The sequence below is a fragment of the Trichosurus vulpecula genome, chromosome 4, assembly GCF_011100635.1.
Source record: "Trichosurus vulpecula isolate mTriVul1 chromosome 4, mTriVul1.pri, whole genome shotgun sequence".
Taxonomy (NCBI): domain Eukaryota; kingdom Metazoa; phylum Chordata; class Mammalia; order Diprotodontia; family Phalangeridae; genus Trichosurus; species Trichosurus vulpecula.
Window position 1 is genome coordinate 193,466,465 of NC_050576.1, and position 12,157 is coordinate 193,478,621.

Genomic DNA, 12,157 nt, shown 5'->3' on the forward strand with positions numbered 1-12,157 from the left:
TCACATCCCAGGAATTAGATGCTCGTGGAAAAATTGTGAAGTGAACAAATTTAGCCCATGGGGTCCCTTGCCTCTCTTTTTGGGGTTCTTCTTTCCACTGGCAGGACTTCTTACCTTTCCCTTACTTCCTTCCCTCACTCTCCTGCACTGAAGAAAGAGTCTGAGAGTCATTCACACTGAGCCAGAAATGACTAATGAAGGTACGTTTGCACTGTATTGGAGGACAAGAAGCCAGTTTAGGCAAAGGAAATTACCTCTGGAGAGGCAGTTCTTGGCTTTATTCAGTGGATTGGGGAGATATTAAGGGCTGGGTCTAAAACAGGCAGCAATCTAAATCTCTGGAAAGAGCCTGACCTGAAGCTGTGTGATCTTCAAGTAAAAAGGCCAGCTCCACTCAGAGGCAAAGAGGTCTCTGCTTCCTCATCCTTTGGCCTTGTCTTCAGGCAATAACAATGTCGTCATTGCTAATGATGATGGTAACTAGCATATGTCACTTTAAGATCTGCAAAGTGCTTTTATGTGTTATTTCTTTTGATCCCTACAAGCACCCTATGAGGCAGGTGCTATTATTTCATACCCCATTTCATGGTTGAGGAAACTGTATGGAGCGGGATTATTGGGCACCAGAAAGCCTTTGCTGCCCTCCTTCCTCAAGTCTACCCCATCTGCTCAGCAATTCCTCAGATTTCTTGAGTTAGTTGGCCAAAAATTTTCATTCCACAAGTTGTTGTTGGTGTTTGTCCTTCATTTTTGAAGAGGGCCAATGACATCTTGGGGCGACGTCTTGACTTTTGCTTGAACTGGATTTCAGTGAGGCAGAGCTGCACAAAGTCATCGGCTTCACTCTCTCTTTCAGAGTCATCAAAGTCCAGTGGCAGGACAAAAATCAGGATGACTGGCGATGGGTGGTATGCAGTGGAAGGCCTTGGCACCTTCGATGTCTGACCAGGCTCTAAGGGCTCTACAGTACTCACTTCAGCCTCTTTGATAGCCATTAGAACAAATGATCATTATCCACCCATTCCACTGGAGGAAGTCTTCACATGCTTGGGGTAGACATCCCCCCTAACTCACTGATAGGTTTGAGGCCTGTCACTTATTCTTAACCTGGTTTAGCCCATCTTCCAAGACTATTTACGTGGGTGTGGCCATGGCACATGCTACAGCCTCTTGGAGCCACAGGTGAGAATTGGGTGAAGGTGGGCACCAAAAGTGGATGAGCAGCCCCAAAAAGAGCTCAGCAAGCCCTCACACCAGAGGTGCTAGTCCTCCTTGAACATCTATTAGAAATGATGCTTAAGTCCCTAGAGCTTGTAGGCTGGAAATGAAACTTCTGGAGTCTTTGTGAATTCATTCATGTGTATATTGAACCTAAGCTCCTTGAAGGTAGAGATATCAGTCAGTCAAAAAGCATTCATTAAGTGCTTACTATGTGTCGGGCTCCACAAGTATAAAGAAAGACAAAAACATAGTCCTTGCCTTCAAGGAGTCCACATTCTAATGGGAGAGACAACATGCAAATAACTATATGTGTATATAAGTATATATATGCATACTCATGCATACACACATGCATACATGCTTGCATGCCTGCATACATACATAGTAGTTGGAAGGTAATATCCCAGAGAAGGCATTAGCAGTTGGGGTGGGGGTGGAAAGGAGATCCAGAAGGGCCTTCTGCAGAAAGTGGGATTTGAGTGGAGATGTAAAGGAGGCCAGGAAAGCCAGGAGAGGAAGTCGAGGAGGGAGAGCATTTCTGTCTTTGTATCCCTAATGCCGTGCGTAGTGCCTGGCATATAGTAGATAATTAATAAATTCTAGGTGATTGACTGATTGATTGAATGGATATTCCCTTTATGCCTTAGACTCCATAAATTGCCTTAGACTCCAAAAGTTGCCTCAGCTAAATAAACCTATCAGTTGGAAGCCAGTTTTTTGGGTAATAAATCTCTGCACGTACTGTAGCTAGTCTGTTTCTTGGATAAGAGCGATTCAGTCCAGCAACCAGAGTCCAGCTAAGACATAAGCTTCTTAAGACTCATCAGAGCTTGCACCCTTTAGCATTGGCCCCCACAACCCAGGGTCGTTTCCATGGTAGGATAAGATACTGGGAGAGTCCTTTAGTAAGGAGAATAAAGGTGAATGTGAATGAGGCAGTCATATCAAAGTGGGTCCAAATGAAACTTGTTCAGACTGAAAAATAGATAACTAGAATTTAATCATACTACAATGTCAACAACTGGTGGGGAGGGAAGCACTAGATGGGCAAAATGTTGGGAACAGAAAGAAGCATCTGATCCTTCACAAGTTTTCCCATTTCACAGACACAGGTGATGTAATTACAGCCAATGTCTTCCTCTCATCTTTGCCCTTTCTTCTAAATTGAGGAAAGGGTCTTTTACACTGAGCCAGAAATGACTAGTGAGGGACATTTGCACTTTATCGGAGGACAGAGCGGTGATTTTGACCTTTGTTTTAACTTACTGCTGGTCTGACTGTGGACCACTAGTCCTTTCCTGTCTTTTCATATGTAGTCAATTTCTTTACATGAACAAATGCAAAGTGAAGTAAACAATCCCAGCAAAACATTATCCCTGGTGACAAGGTGAATAGAAAGAACAATCAAACCAGATCTGAATGCTTTGGATTGCAAGGCACCTCCTTCCTTTATTTTCAGAGGCAAAGAGGGAACTACGGATGTGGAACACTGCATATATTGTTAGGCCTGGATTGATGTGCTTCTTCTCTTTGCTGAATTGCTTTTGTTTCTCTTTCTTTTTTATTTTTTTTGTTATGGGAAATGGTTCTCTAGGAAGGGGCAAGACAAGAATATATTGGGAAACCAAGTGGTGTAAAAGCAAATGATAGCAATAGAAATAGAAAAAAAACCCAACCTGGGGGGCAGAGCTAAGATGGGCTGGAAAGCAGGGACTAGCGTGAGTTCCCTGCCAAATCCCTCCAAAAACCTATAAAAAATGGCTCTGAACCAATTCTAGAACTGCAGAACCCACAAAAGAGCACAGGGAAGCAGTGCTCCAGCCCAGGACAGTCTGGATGGTCTCTGGGAGAGGTCTATTGCACACAGAGCTGGGAATGGAGCGGAGCGGATCAGAGCGGAGCAGAGCCCAGCATGGGCAGCGCAGACCAACCAGACCAGGAGCCGGACGAAGCATGCTCTAGCGCCCTGAATCAGCGAGCTGCAGCAGTTACCAGACTTCTCAACCCACAAACACCAAAGACAACAGAGAAGGCTAGTGGGAAAAGCTGTGGGAGTGGCAGGAGTTCCCAGTTTGGCCACCACCCCCGGGGCAGTGGAAGTGGGGCAGCTACAGAACTACAGCTGCAGTTGCTTCCTGCCCCAGGCCCACTTGGTGGAAGGAATTAAGTGGTAGATCAGAGCAGGAGTGAAGAGCCTGCTGAAGATCTAAGTCCAGTCCAGGTTGGGGGTTCTTGGGGAAGGAGGAGTGCTGGTGTGGCAGAGCTGGCACATCCCCCCAAGCTTGGAACATAGTTCTCTTAACTCTACAAGCAGTATACCCCACTGAAAAACTCAAGGGTCAAGTTAGTTGGCTGGGAATATGGCCAGGCAGCAAAAACACACCTAGATTCAGTCTCAGACTTTAGAATCTTTCTTTGGTGACAAAGAAGACCAAAACATATAGCCAGAAGAAGTCAACAAAGTCAAAGAGCCTACAACAAAAGCCTCCAAGAAAAACATGAACTGGTCTCAGGCCATGGAAGAGCTCAAAAAAAGGTTTGGAAAAGCAAGTTAGAGAAGTAGAGGAAAAATTGGGAAGAGAAATGAGAAGGATGCGAGAAAACCATGAAAAACAAGTCAATGACTTGCTAAAGGAAACCCAAAAAATACTGAAAAATATACTGAAGAAAACAACACCTTAAAAAATAGACTAACTCAAATGGCAAAAGAGCTCCAAAAAGCCAATGAGGAGAAGAATGCCTTGAAAGGCAGAATTAGCCAAATGGAAAAGGAGGTCCAAAAGACCACTGAAGAAAATACTACTTTAAAAATTAGATTGGAGCAAGTGGAAGCTAGTGACTTGATGAGAAATCAAGATATTATAAAACAGAACCAAAAGAATGAAAAAATGGAAGACAATGTGAACTATCTCATTGGAAAAACCACTGACCTGGAAAATAGATCCAGGAGAGATAATTTACAAATTATTGGACTACCTGAAAGCCATGATCAAGAAATTATCGAGGAGAACGGCCCTGATATTCTAGAGCCACAGGGTAAAATAGAAATTGAAACAATCCACCGATCGCCTCCTCAAATAGATCCCAAAAAGAAATCTAGGAATATTGTCACCAAATCCAGAGCTCCCAGATCAAGGAGAAAATACTGCAAGTAGCCAGAAAGAAACAATTTGAGTATTGTGGAAACATAATCAGAATAACACAAGATCTAGCAGCTTCTACATTAAGAGATCGAAGGGCTTGGAAAACGATATTCTGGAGGTCAACGGAGCTAGGATTAAAACGTAGAATCACCTACCCAGCAAAACTGAGTATCATGCTTCAAGGCAAAATATGGATTTTCAATAAAATAGAGGACTTTCAAGCTTTCTCAGTGAAAAGACCAGAGCTGAATAGAAAATTTGACTTTCAAACACAAGAATCAAGAGAAGCATGAAAAGGTAATCAAGAAAAAGAAATTGCAAGGGACTTACTAAAGTTGAACTGTTTTGTTTACATTCCTACATAGAAAGATGATGTGTATGATTCATGAAACCTCAGTATTAGAGTAGCTGAAGGGAATATGCATATATATATATGTTTATGTATATGTGAGTGTATATGTATGTACATATGTATGTGTATATATATATATATATATATATATATATATATATATATATATATACAGAGAGAGAGAGAGAGAGAGAGAGAGAGAGAGGGCACAGGGTGAGTTGAAGATGAAAGGAAGATATCTAAAATAAATAAAATCAAATTAAGGGATGAGAGAGGGAGATAGGGAGAGATAGAATGGGGTAAATTATCTTGCATAAAAGTGGCAAGAAAAAGCAGTTCTGTAGGAAGAGAAGAGAAGGCAGGTGAGGGGGAATGAGTGAATCTTGCTCTCATCAGATTTGACCTGAGGAGGGAATACCATACATACTCAATTGGGTATCTTACCCCACAGGAAAAAAAGGAGGAAGAAGATTAAAAAAAGGGGAGGTGATAGAAGGGAGGGCAGATGGGGGTGGAGATAATCAAAAACAAACACTTTCAAAAGGGGACAGGGTCAAGGGAGAAAATTCAATAAAGGGGGATATATTAGGAAGGAGCAAAATATAGTTAGTCTTTCACAACATGAGTATTGTGGAAGGGTTATACATAATGATATGCATGTGGCCTATGTTGAATTGCTTGACTTCTTAGGGAGGGTGGGTGGAAAGGGAAGAGGGGAGAGAATTTGGGACTCAAAGTTTTAAAAACAGATGTTCAAAAACAACAAAAAAAAGTTTTTGCATGCAACTAGAAAATGAGATACACAGGCAATGGGGCATAGAAATTTATCTTGCCCTACAAGAAGGAAAGGGAAAAGGGGATGGGAGGGGAGTGGGGTGACAGAAGGGAGGGCTGACTGGGGAACAGGGCAACCAGAATATACACCATCTTGGAATGGGGGGGAGGGTAGAAATGGGGAGAAAATTTGTAATTCAAACTCTTGTGAAAATCAATGCTGAAAACTAAATATATTAAATTTAAAAAAATGGAAAAAAAGAAAAAAACCCAACCTAAAAATATATAGCCAATTTCATATTTTGGTAATGTTATTCATTAGTTGCTATATCTAGCACCTTCTAACTTTCCTACTGAAGGAAACATTTGTTATATTTCAGTCCTCCCTTGTTCCTAGCTTTGCATTGCACCTAATATATGGTGATTTTTGTCAAGTTCTTCATAGAACTTCTCTCCTTCTCTTTTTCCCTCTCCCTCTCTCTCCCTCCCTCCCCCCCTCTTTGTCACTCTGTCTCTCTCTCCCCTTATCCTCTGCAATAGAGGTTTATGTATAAGTTGCAGTTATCTTTATTTTCTTTTGATCTTTTTTTGTTTATACTGGGATCATGAGCATTATCAAATGCCATTGAATAAGGTTTCTTGTTACCTTTGGGTACACAATCAAACCAACTCTTTCGTTTGCCTCTCTAAGGAGAAACTATGAAGCCCTTTTCCATCTAGTTTCCTTAAGTCTCCTGGTTTCATTTATAGTGAACTCAAGAGAGGCAGGAGAAAAGTAGGTGGCAAAATAGACAAAATGCCAGGCCTGAAGTCAGGAACACTCATTTCCCTAAGTTCAAGTCTGGCCCCAGACACTTACTAGCTGTGTGACCCTGGGCAAGTCACTTAACCTTGTTTGCCTCAGTTTCCTCATGTGTAAAATGAGCTGGAGAAGGAAATGACAAACTACCCTAGTATCTTTGCCAAGGAATTCCAAATGGAGTCATGAAGAGTTGTACATGTCTGAAAATGACTGAACAACAATAGAGACAGCTAGGTGACACAGTGGATGGAATACTGGACCTAGAGTCAGCAAGATGTGAGCTCAAATGCAACTTCAGACACTTACTTGGTATGTGGGACCCTGGGCAAGTCACTTCTGTCTGCCTCAATTTCCTCAAATGTAAAACAGTGGTGCTCATAATAGCACCTACCTCCCAGGGTCATTGTGAGGATCAAATGAGATAATATTTGTGAAAGTGGTTAGCACAGTGCCTGACATACAGTAGGTGCTTAATAAATGCTTATTTCTTTCCTTCCTACTGATATACTTCCATTTCTCCAATAGTATATCAATTCCTTGGTCATTGGACCAAGCTCACATTTAAAATATCAGAAGTGATGATTCTTAGCACTGTCTGCCCCCTTTCTATCATTCCACCAAAATCACTGAAGAATCAGAAGGGTGCTGCATGACACTGAGGCCATTTTGATTTTTTTTATTAGATGGATTGCTATGGTCAAAGAGTTGATCACCTGCCTACCAAATGACAATCCTCTGCAATCAGGGTTCGTGCTATGCCTTGATTTGTTCTTATTGCCAACCCAGCATAGTGGATTGGAAAATGTTGAACTTAGAGTTAGGAGGCCTAGGGTCTCATCCTGGCTCTTCCATTAAGAGGCTGTGTGATCACGGACAGACTATTTCATTTCTATTGGCCTCAGTTTCCCCGTCTATTAAATAATAGGGTTAATCTTACTGATTTCTATGGTGACTTCCAGTTCTAAAACTGTGAATCTTAGGGCAGCAGAGGAGAGACAGGGGGAATCCTTGGGACTCTCCACTAAGTTCCACTGTTGGACAGACAGCAAAGCAAGTCAACCTCTAGGTAAGGTGATGAGAGGGGGAGAATTGGCACTTCAGACAGTGAGTTTAGCCTGGGGCATCTTGGGAACAGAAAGGCATAGGCGAATGCCAAGGGTTGCTTGGAAGAGAGCAGCAGAGCCAAAGAAGTTGATTTATGCAGAAAGATTAAAGTTCCTAAAACCTTCAGTGTAGGGTGGTTAACTAGGTGACTAAGCCAGACAGGAAAGCAGGCTGCAAATATTTTAAATGCACTGACAGCAGAGAGGCGGGGGAGTTTTTCAGCTGGGTGCAGGTAACAGAACTAATGAGCTGAACGGAAGGGAGGAAAGAAGGCTTAGGATTCCCATTAAAGGAAGCTTCCTGACAGTAGCGGTGGAGGGGCATTGGAAAATCAATCCAGGGGCTAAATCCACCAGTGGAGGAAAATCAGAAAATGATCATTGTCCTATTAAAACAGTTCTGGAATAGGCCCTGATTTTTGCTATTGTTCACTCATTTCAGTCATGTCTGCTTCTTCACGACCCCATTTGGGGTTTTCTTGGCCAGGATACTGGAGTGGTTTGCCATTTCCTTCTCTAGCTCATTTTACAGATGAGGAAACTGAGGCAAACAGGGTAGTTGCCCAGGGTAGTTTTTAGTGTCTGAGTCCAAATTTGAGCTCTGGTCTTCTGACTCCAGGCCCAACATTCTATCCATTGCACCACCGAGCTTGCCTGAGGTCTTGCTACTCTTAGAATAAGGAGGATGAGTGGATATTGGCCATTGAGGTGGTGAGGATAAAGAAAGATCAGGGAGTCATAGATTTTATGGGCTTGGCTAGAACAGAGGGTCAGTTAGGTAAGGTGTATAGCTGGGAAATGGCCCCTAGAAAGCAGAACTATAAAGGTTATGGATTAGAAAAGCAGTCTTAACAGTATGGCAGAAACTAAATATAGGCCAGACCTGCACGACTTGGCAGTAGGCAAGGGCCAAAATTAAAAAGAAGTTAAACTTCGTCAGGCTGCAGATAGGTTAGACTAGAGACAGACTGATGATGGTTGGTTGCCATGGGTCACAGGACAAACAGGAGAGTGCGTGGTAGCAACTCTAAATTTTTCTCTGGTTGCCCAAAATCCTTTGGTGGGCTGAAAGCACCCTGCAGGTCATATGTTATGTAGGCCTAGTATAGACCAATATCTCATACTGTATTTCCAAGATAAGGTCAAAATGGGTACAGATTTACACAAAAAAGGTGATACTGTAAGGAAATTAAGAGAGCATGGAATAGTTTATCTATTAGATTTATGTATAAGGGAAGAATTTAGGACCAAAGAAGATTTAGAGAGCATCACAAAATGTAAAACGGATCTTTTTGATTATATAAAATTAAAAAGTTTTTATATAAACAAAACCAATGCGACAAAAATTACAAGGAAAACAGAAAACTGGGGGGAAAGTTTGCAACAAGTACCTCTGATAAAGGTTTCATTTCTAAAATATATAAATAACTGAATCAAATTTATAAAACTCTAAGTCATTCCCCTATTGATATGGACATGAACAGGCACTTTTCAGACAAAGAAATCAAAGCTATCTATAATCATATGAAAAAAATGCTCTAAATCACTATTAATCAGAGAAATACACATTAAAACAACTCTGAGGTACCACCTCATACCTATCAGAGTGGCTAATATGACAAAAAAGGAAAATATTGGATGTTGGAGGGGATATGGAAAAGCTGGGACACTCATGCACGGGTGGAATGGTGAACTGATCCAACCATTCTGGAGAGCAATTTGTAACCATGCTCAAAGGCCTAAAAGCTGTGCATACCCTCAGCAATACTATTGCTAGATCTATATCCCAAAGGCATCCAAGAAATGGAAATGTACAAAAATATTTATAGCAGCTCTTTTTGTGGAGGTTCAGAATGGGAAATCAAGGGGATGCCCATCAACTGGGGAATGGCTAAACAAGTTGTGGTATATGACTGTAACGGAATATTACTGTATTGTAAGAAATGACAAGCAGAATGATTTCAGAAAAACCTGGAAAGACTTACATGAACTGATGCATGGTGAAATGTACAGAACCAGGAGAACATTGTACATGGTAACAGCAATATCGTTGGATGAAAAACTGTGAATGACTTAGCTTTTCTCATCGGTATAATGACCCAAGAAAATCCCAAAGGACTCATGATGAAGCGCACTATCTGCCTCCAGAAAACGAACTGATATTGACTGAATACAGATTGAAGCATGCTATTTTTCACTTTCTCTCTTTCTTTCTTCCTTTCCTTCCTTCTTTCTTTCTCTCTCTCTCTCTCTCTTTCTTTCTTTCTTTTCTTTTACTGTACAAAATTGCTAATATGGAAATGTTTTATATAATTGCATATGTATGACCAATATCTGATTGCTTACTGTCTTGGGGAGGGGGGAGGGAAAAGAGGGAGGGATGAACAGAATTTGGAACTCAAAACTTTAACTAAAAATATTTTTTAAATGGAAAAAAGAAAAGGAGTCTTTCATTGCTAGAACTGGAAGCAATCTTAGAGATGGTATGATCCAGCTCCCTCTCCACTTCCCCCATGTTATAGGTAAGGAAATGAGTTTTTAAAGGGAAATGACTTGTTCAAGGTCACAAAGATGCTAAGTCTAGAAGCTACATTTTGAAATCAAGTCTCCTGACTCTAAGTCCAGCAAACTTTCCACTATATTGTACAGTCTTATGCCTTTATGATACGGATGGTAGAATCAGCAGCAATGTGTAGAAATTGTAAAGGGACAAATTTAGGCGCAATGTCAGGGAAAACTTCCAAACAACTAGAATTGTCCAAAAGTGGAATTAGCAGCCTTAAGAGGTAATGTGGGCCCCCACATTGGAGGTCATTGAGCAGAGACCAGGTGACCACTTGTCAGGTACGTAATAGTGGGAATACCTTTGGCTTATGAATTAGTGGATGGCCACTGAAGTCTCTTGCAACTTTAAAATTCTCTGATTCCATGACACTGAAGAGAATGAATAAATGAACAAGGCACATGAACAGTGGAAAAAGAAGGGAACAGAGGTTCAATGAAGGGCCAATGTCTCACTTTAGGACATTTGGGGGGGATGTGTTATCCAGAAGGACAGAAAGCTTATTTGTAAATGTGACTCAACTTTTGCCACGCCCACAGAGGTATGGCCATGGAAACCTTGGGGAATCCAGGTATCTGCCTGCTGATCAGCGAACTGCCCGGAATTCCCTGGGTTCCTGTGGTTTTGAATTTGACCCAGGCCAGACTACTCAGAGTTCCCAGATGCCTGTGAATGAGGAGGTGTCATTGGGGTCACATGATTGGGGCAACCATCTCACCGAGCCCAAGGGGACATGGCATTCTGCAGCTGGACCAATAAGAGGAGACATCCTGTGGAGTAGCCAGACAGTCAGAAAGAATTATTCAAGCATAGTACGGAATGATGGGGCAGAAGTGGATGGATTTGGAAGGTGTTCATAACACAGTATAAGGAGGAAATGGGTCTGTATTGTAGACCAGGCAGGCTGAGAGGAGTGATGATGATCCTAAGTTTCTCTGTTTGCCAGTCAATCCCATTGTCACTTCCTTGTTGGCACTGAGAGTTTCAATTTTCCTAATTGTATGCTTTTGCTATTTAACTAGCTAATTATTATTGATGATGGTGATAATTAATAATAGACTTGACCAAAAACTAGAGCTGTTTGCACTGGTTATTGAATTGTAGTGAGTAAAACTAGGGGTGGGAGTTGGGAATAGCAACTGAACCCCTTAAAGGTACAGAAGACATTTTTTATTCCTCAGATAGGCTGAGTGGCAGGGTAGGGTAGGGGAGAGAGAGAGAGAGAGAGACAGAGACAGAGACAGAGAGACAGAGAGAGATAGAGACAGAGAGATAGAGAGAGACAGAGACAGAGAGACAGAGATAGAGAAACAAACAGAAACAGGCAGGGAGAGTTATTTTTCCCCTTTTGCATATGCATTGAAGGTAAAAATGAACCTTGAGAATACTTGAGACCAACAGAAATACTTCAGAGACTACACGTGGAGAAAAGCCATATGCTAGACCTACTGCTGTCCTGTAGACATGTACCATTGATTTGAGCTGGAAGACTGCATTATGCATGTGACAGCTCTGAAGTCACTGTCAGAACTTGGAGCTATCAGTATTTGGGGCTAGAGTGTCTGCCAGCACTCGTGGGGGCCCCCTGGTGCTTAGGGGTACTCACTCCAGACACACACATACTAAAGTCAGTCACTTGAGAAAGGAAGCAGCTTTGAGGGGTGGGATCTCTGGCAACAGAAAAGACAGCTGGCTATGAACTCAAGGGAGAGCTAGCTCTGGCAATCAAGAGTTGATCTATAGAGAGTAGGAGACTTTGCTCAGCTGCACCAGCTGAACAACTGGCCCAGCTGAGATATTCCACTCTGGGGGTAGTTTGTGAGGAGATCTAAGGGAGAAAGGACTTCTAGACCCTGTGGTAGTGGAATGGTAAGTAGCCTTGGCCACACATATTCTCTAAAGGTATGACTCACCATTGAATTCTAAGTTTGTACCTACTCCTCCCTGTTGATGTGTGTATTATTGAGAGCACATGTCAGATAATTTTGTAACTATTCTTCTTATCATGCCATCTTAATAAATGCCTTTTCTAAGAATTCATCTATCTTCTGGCTGATTATTTACAGTGAATATGCCAGTGGAGGATGCTGAGCTACCAAAGTATGCAAAGCCACCCACAAGAAACCCTAGAACCTGTAACTAGCATCTGATCCCTGGAAACACAACATATAAGTGTGAGTGTAAGTTAGGGAACATCCT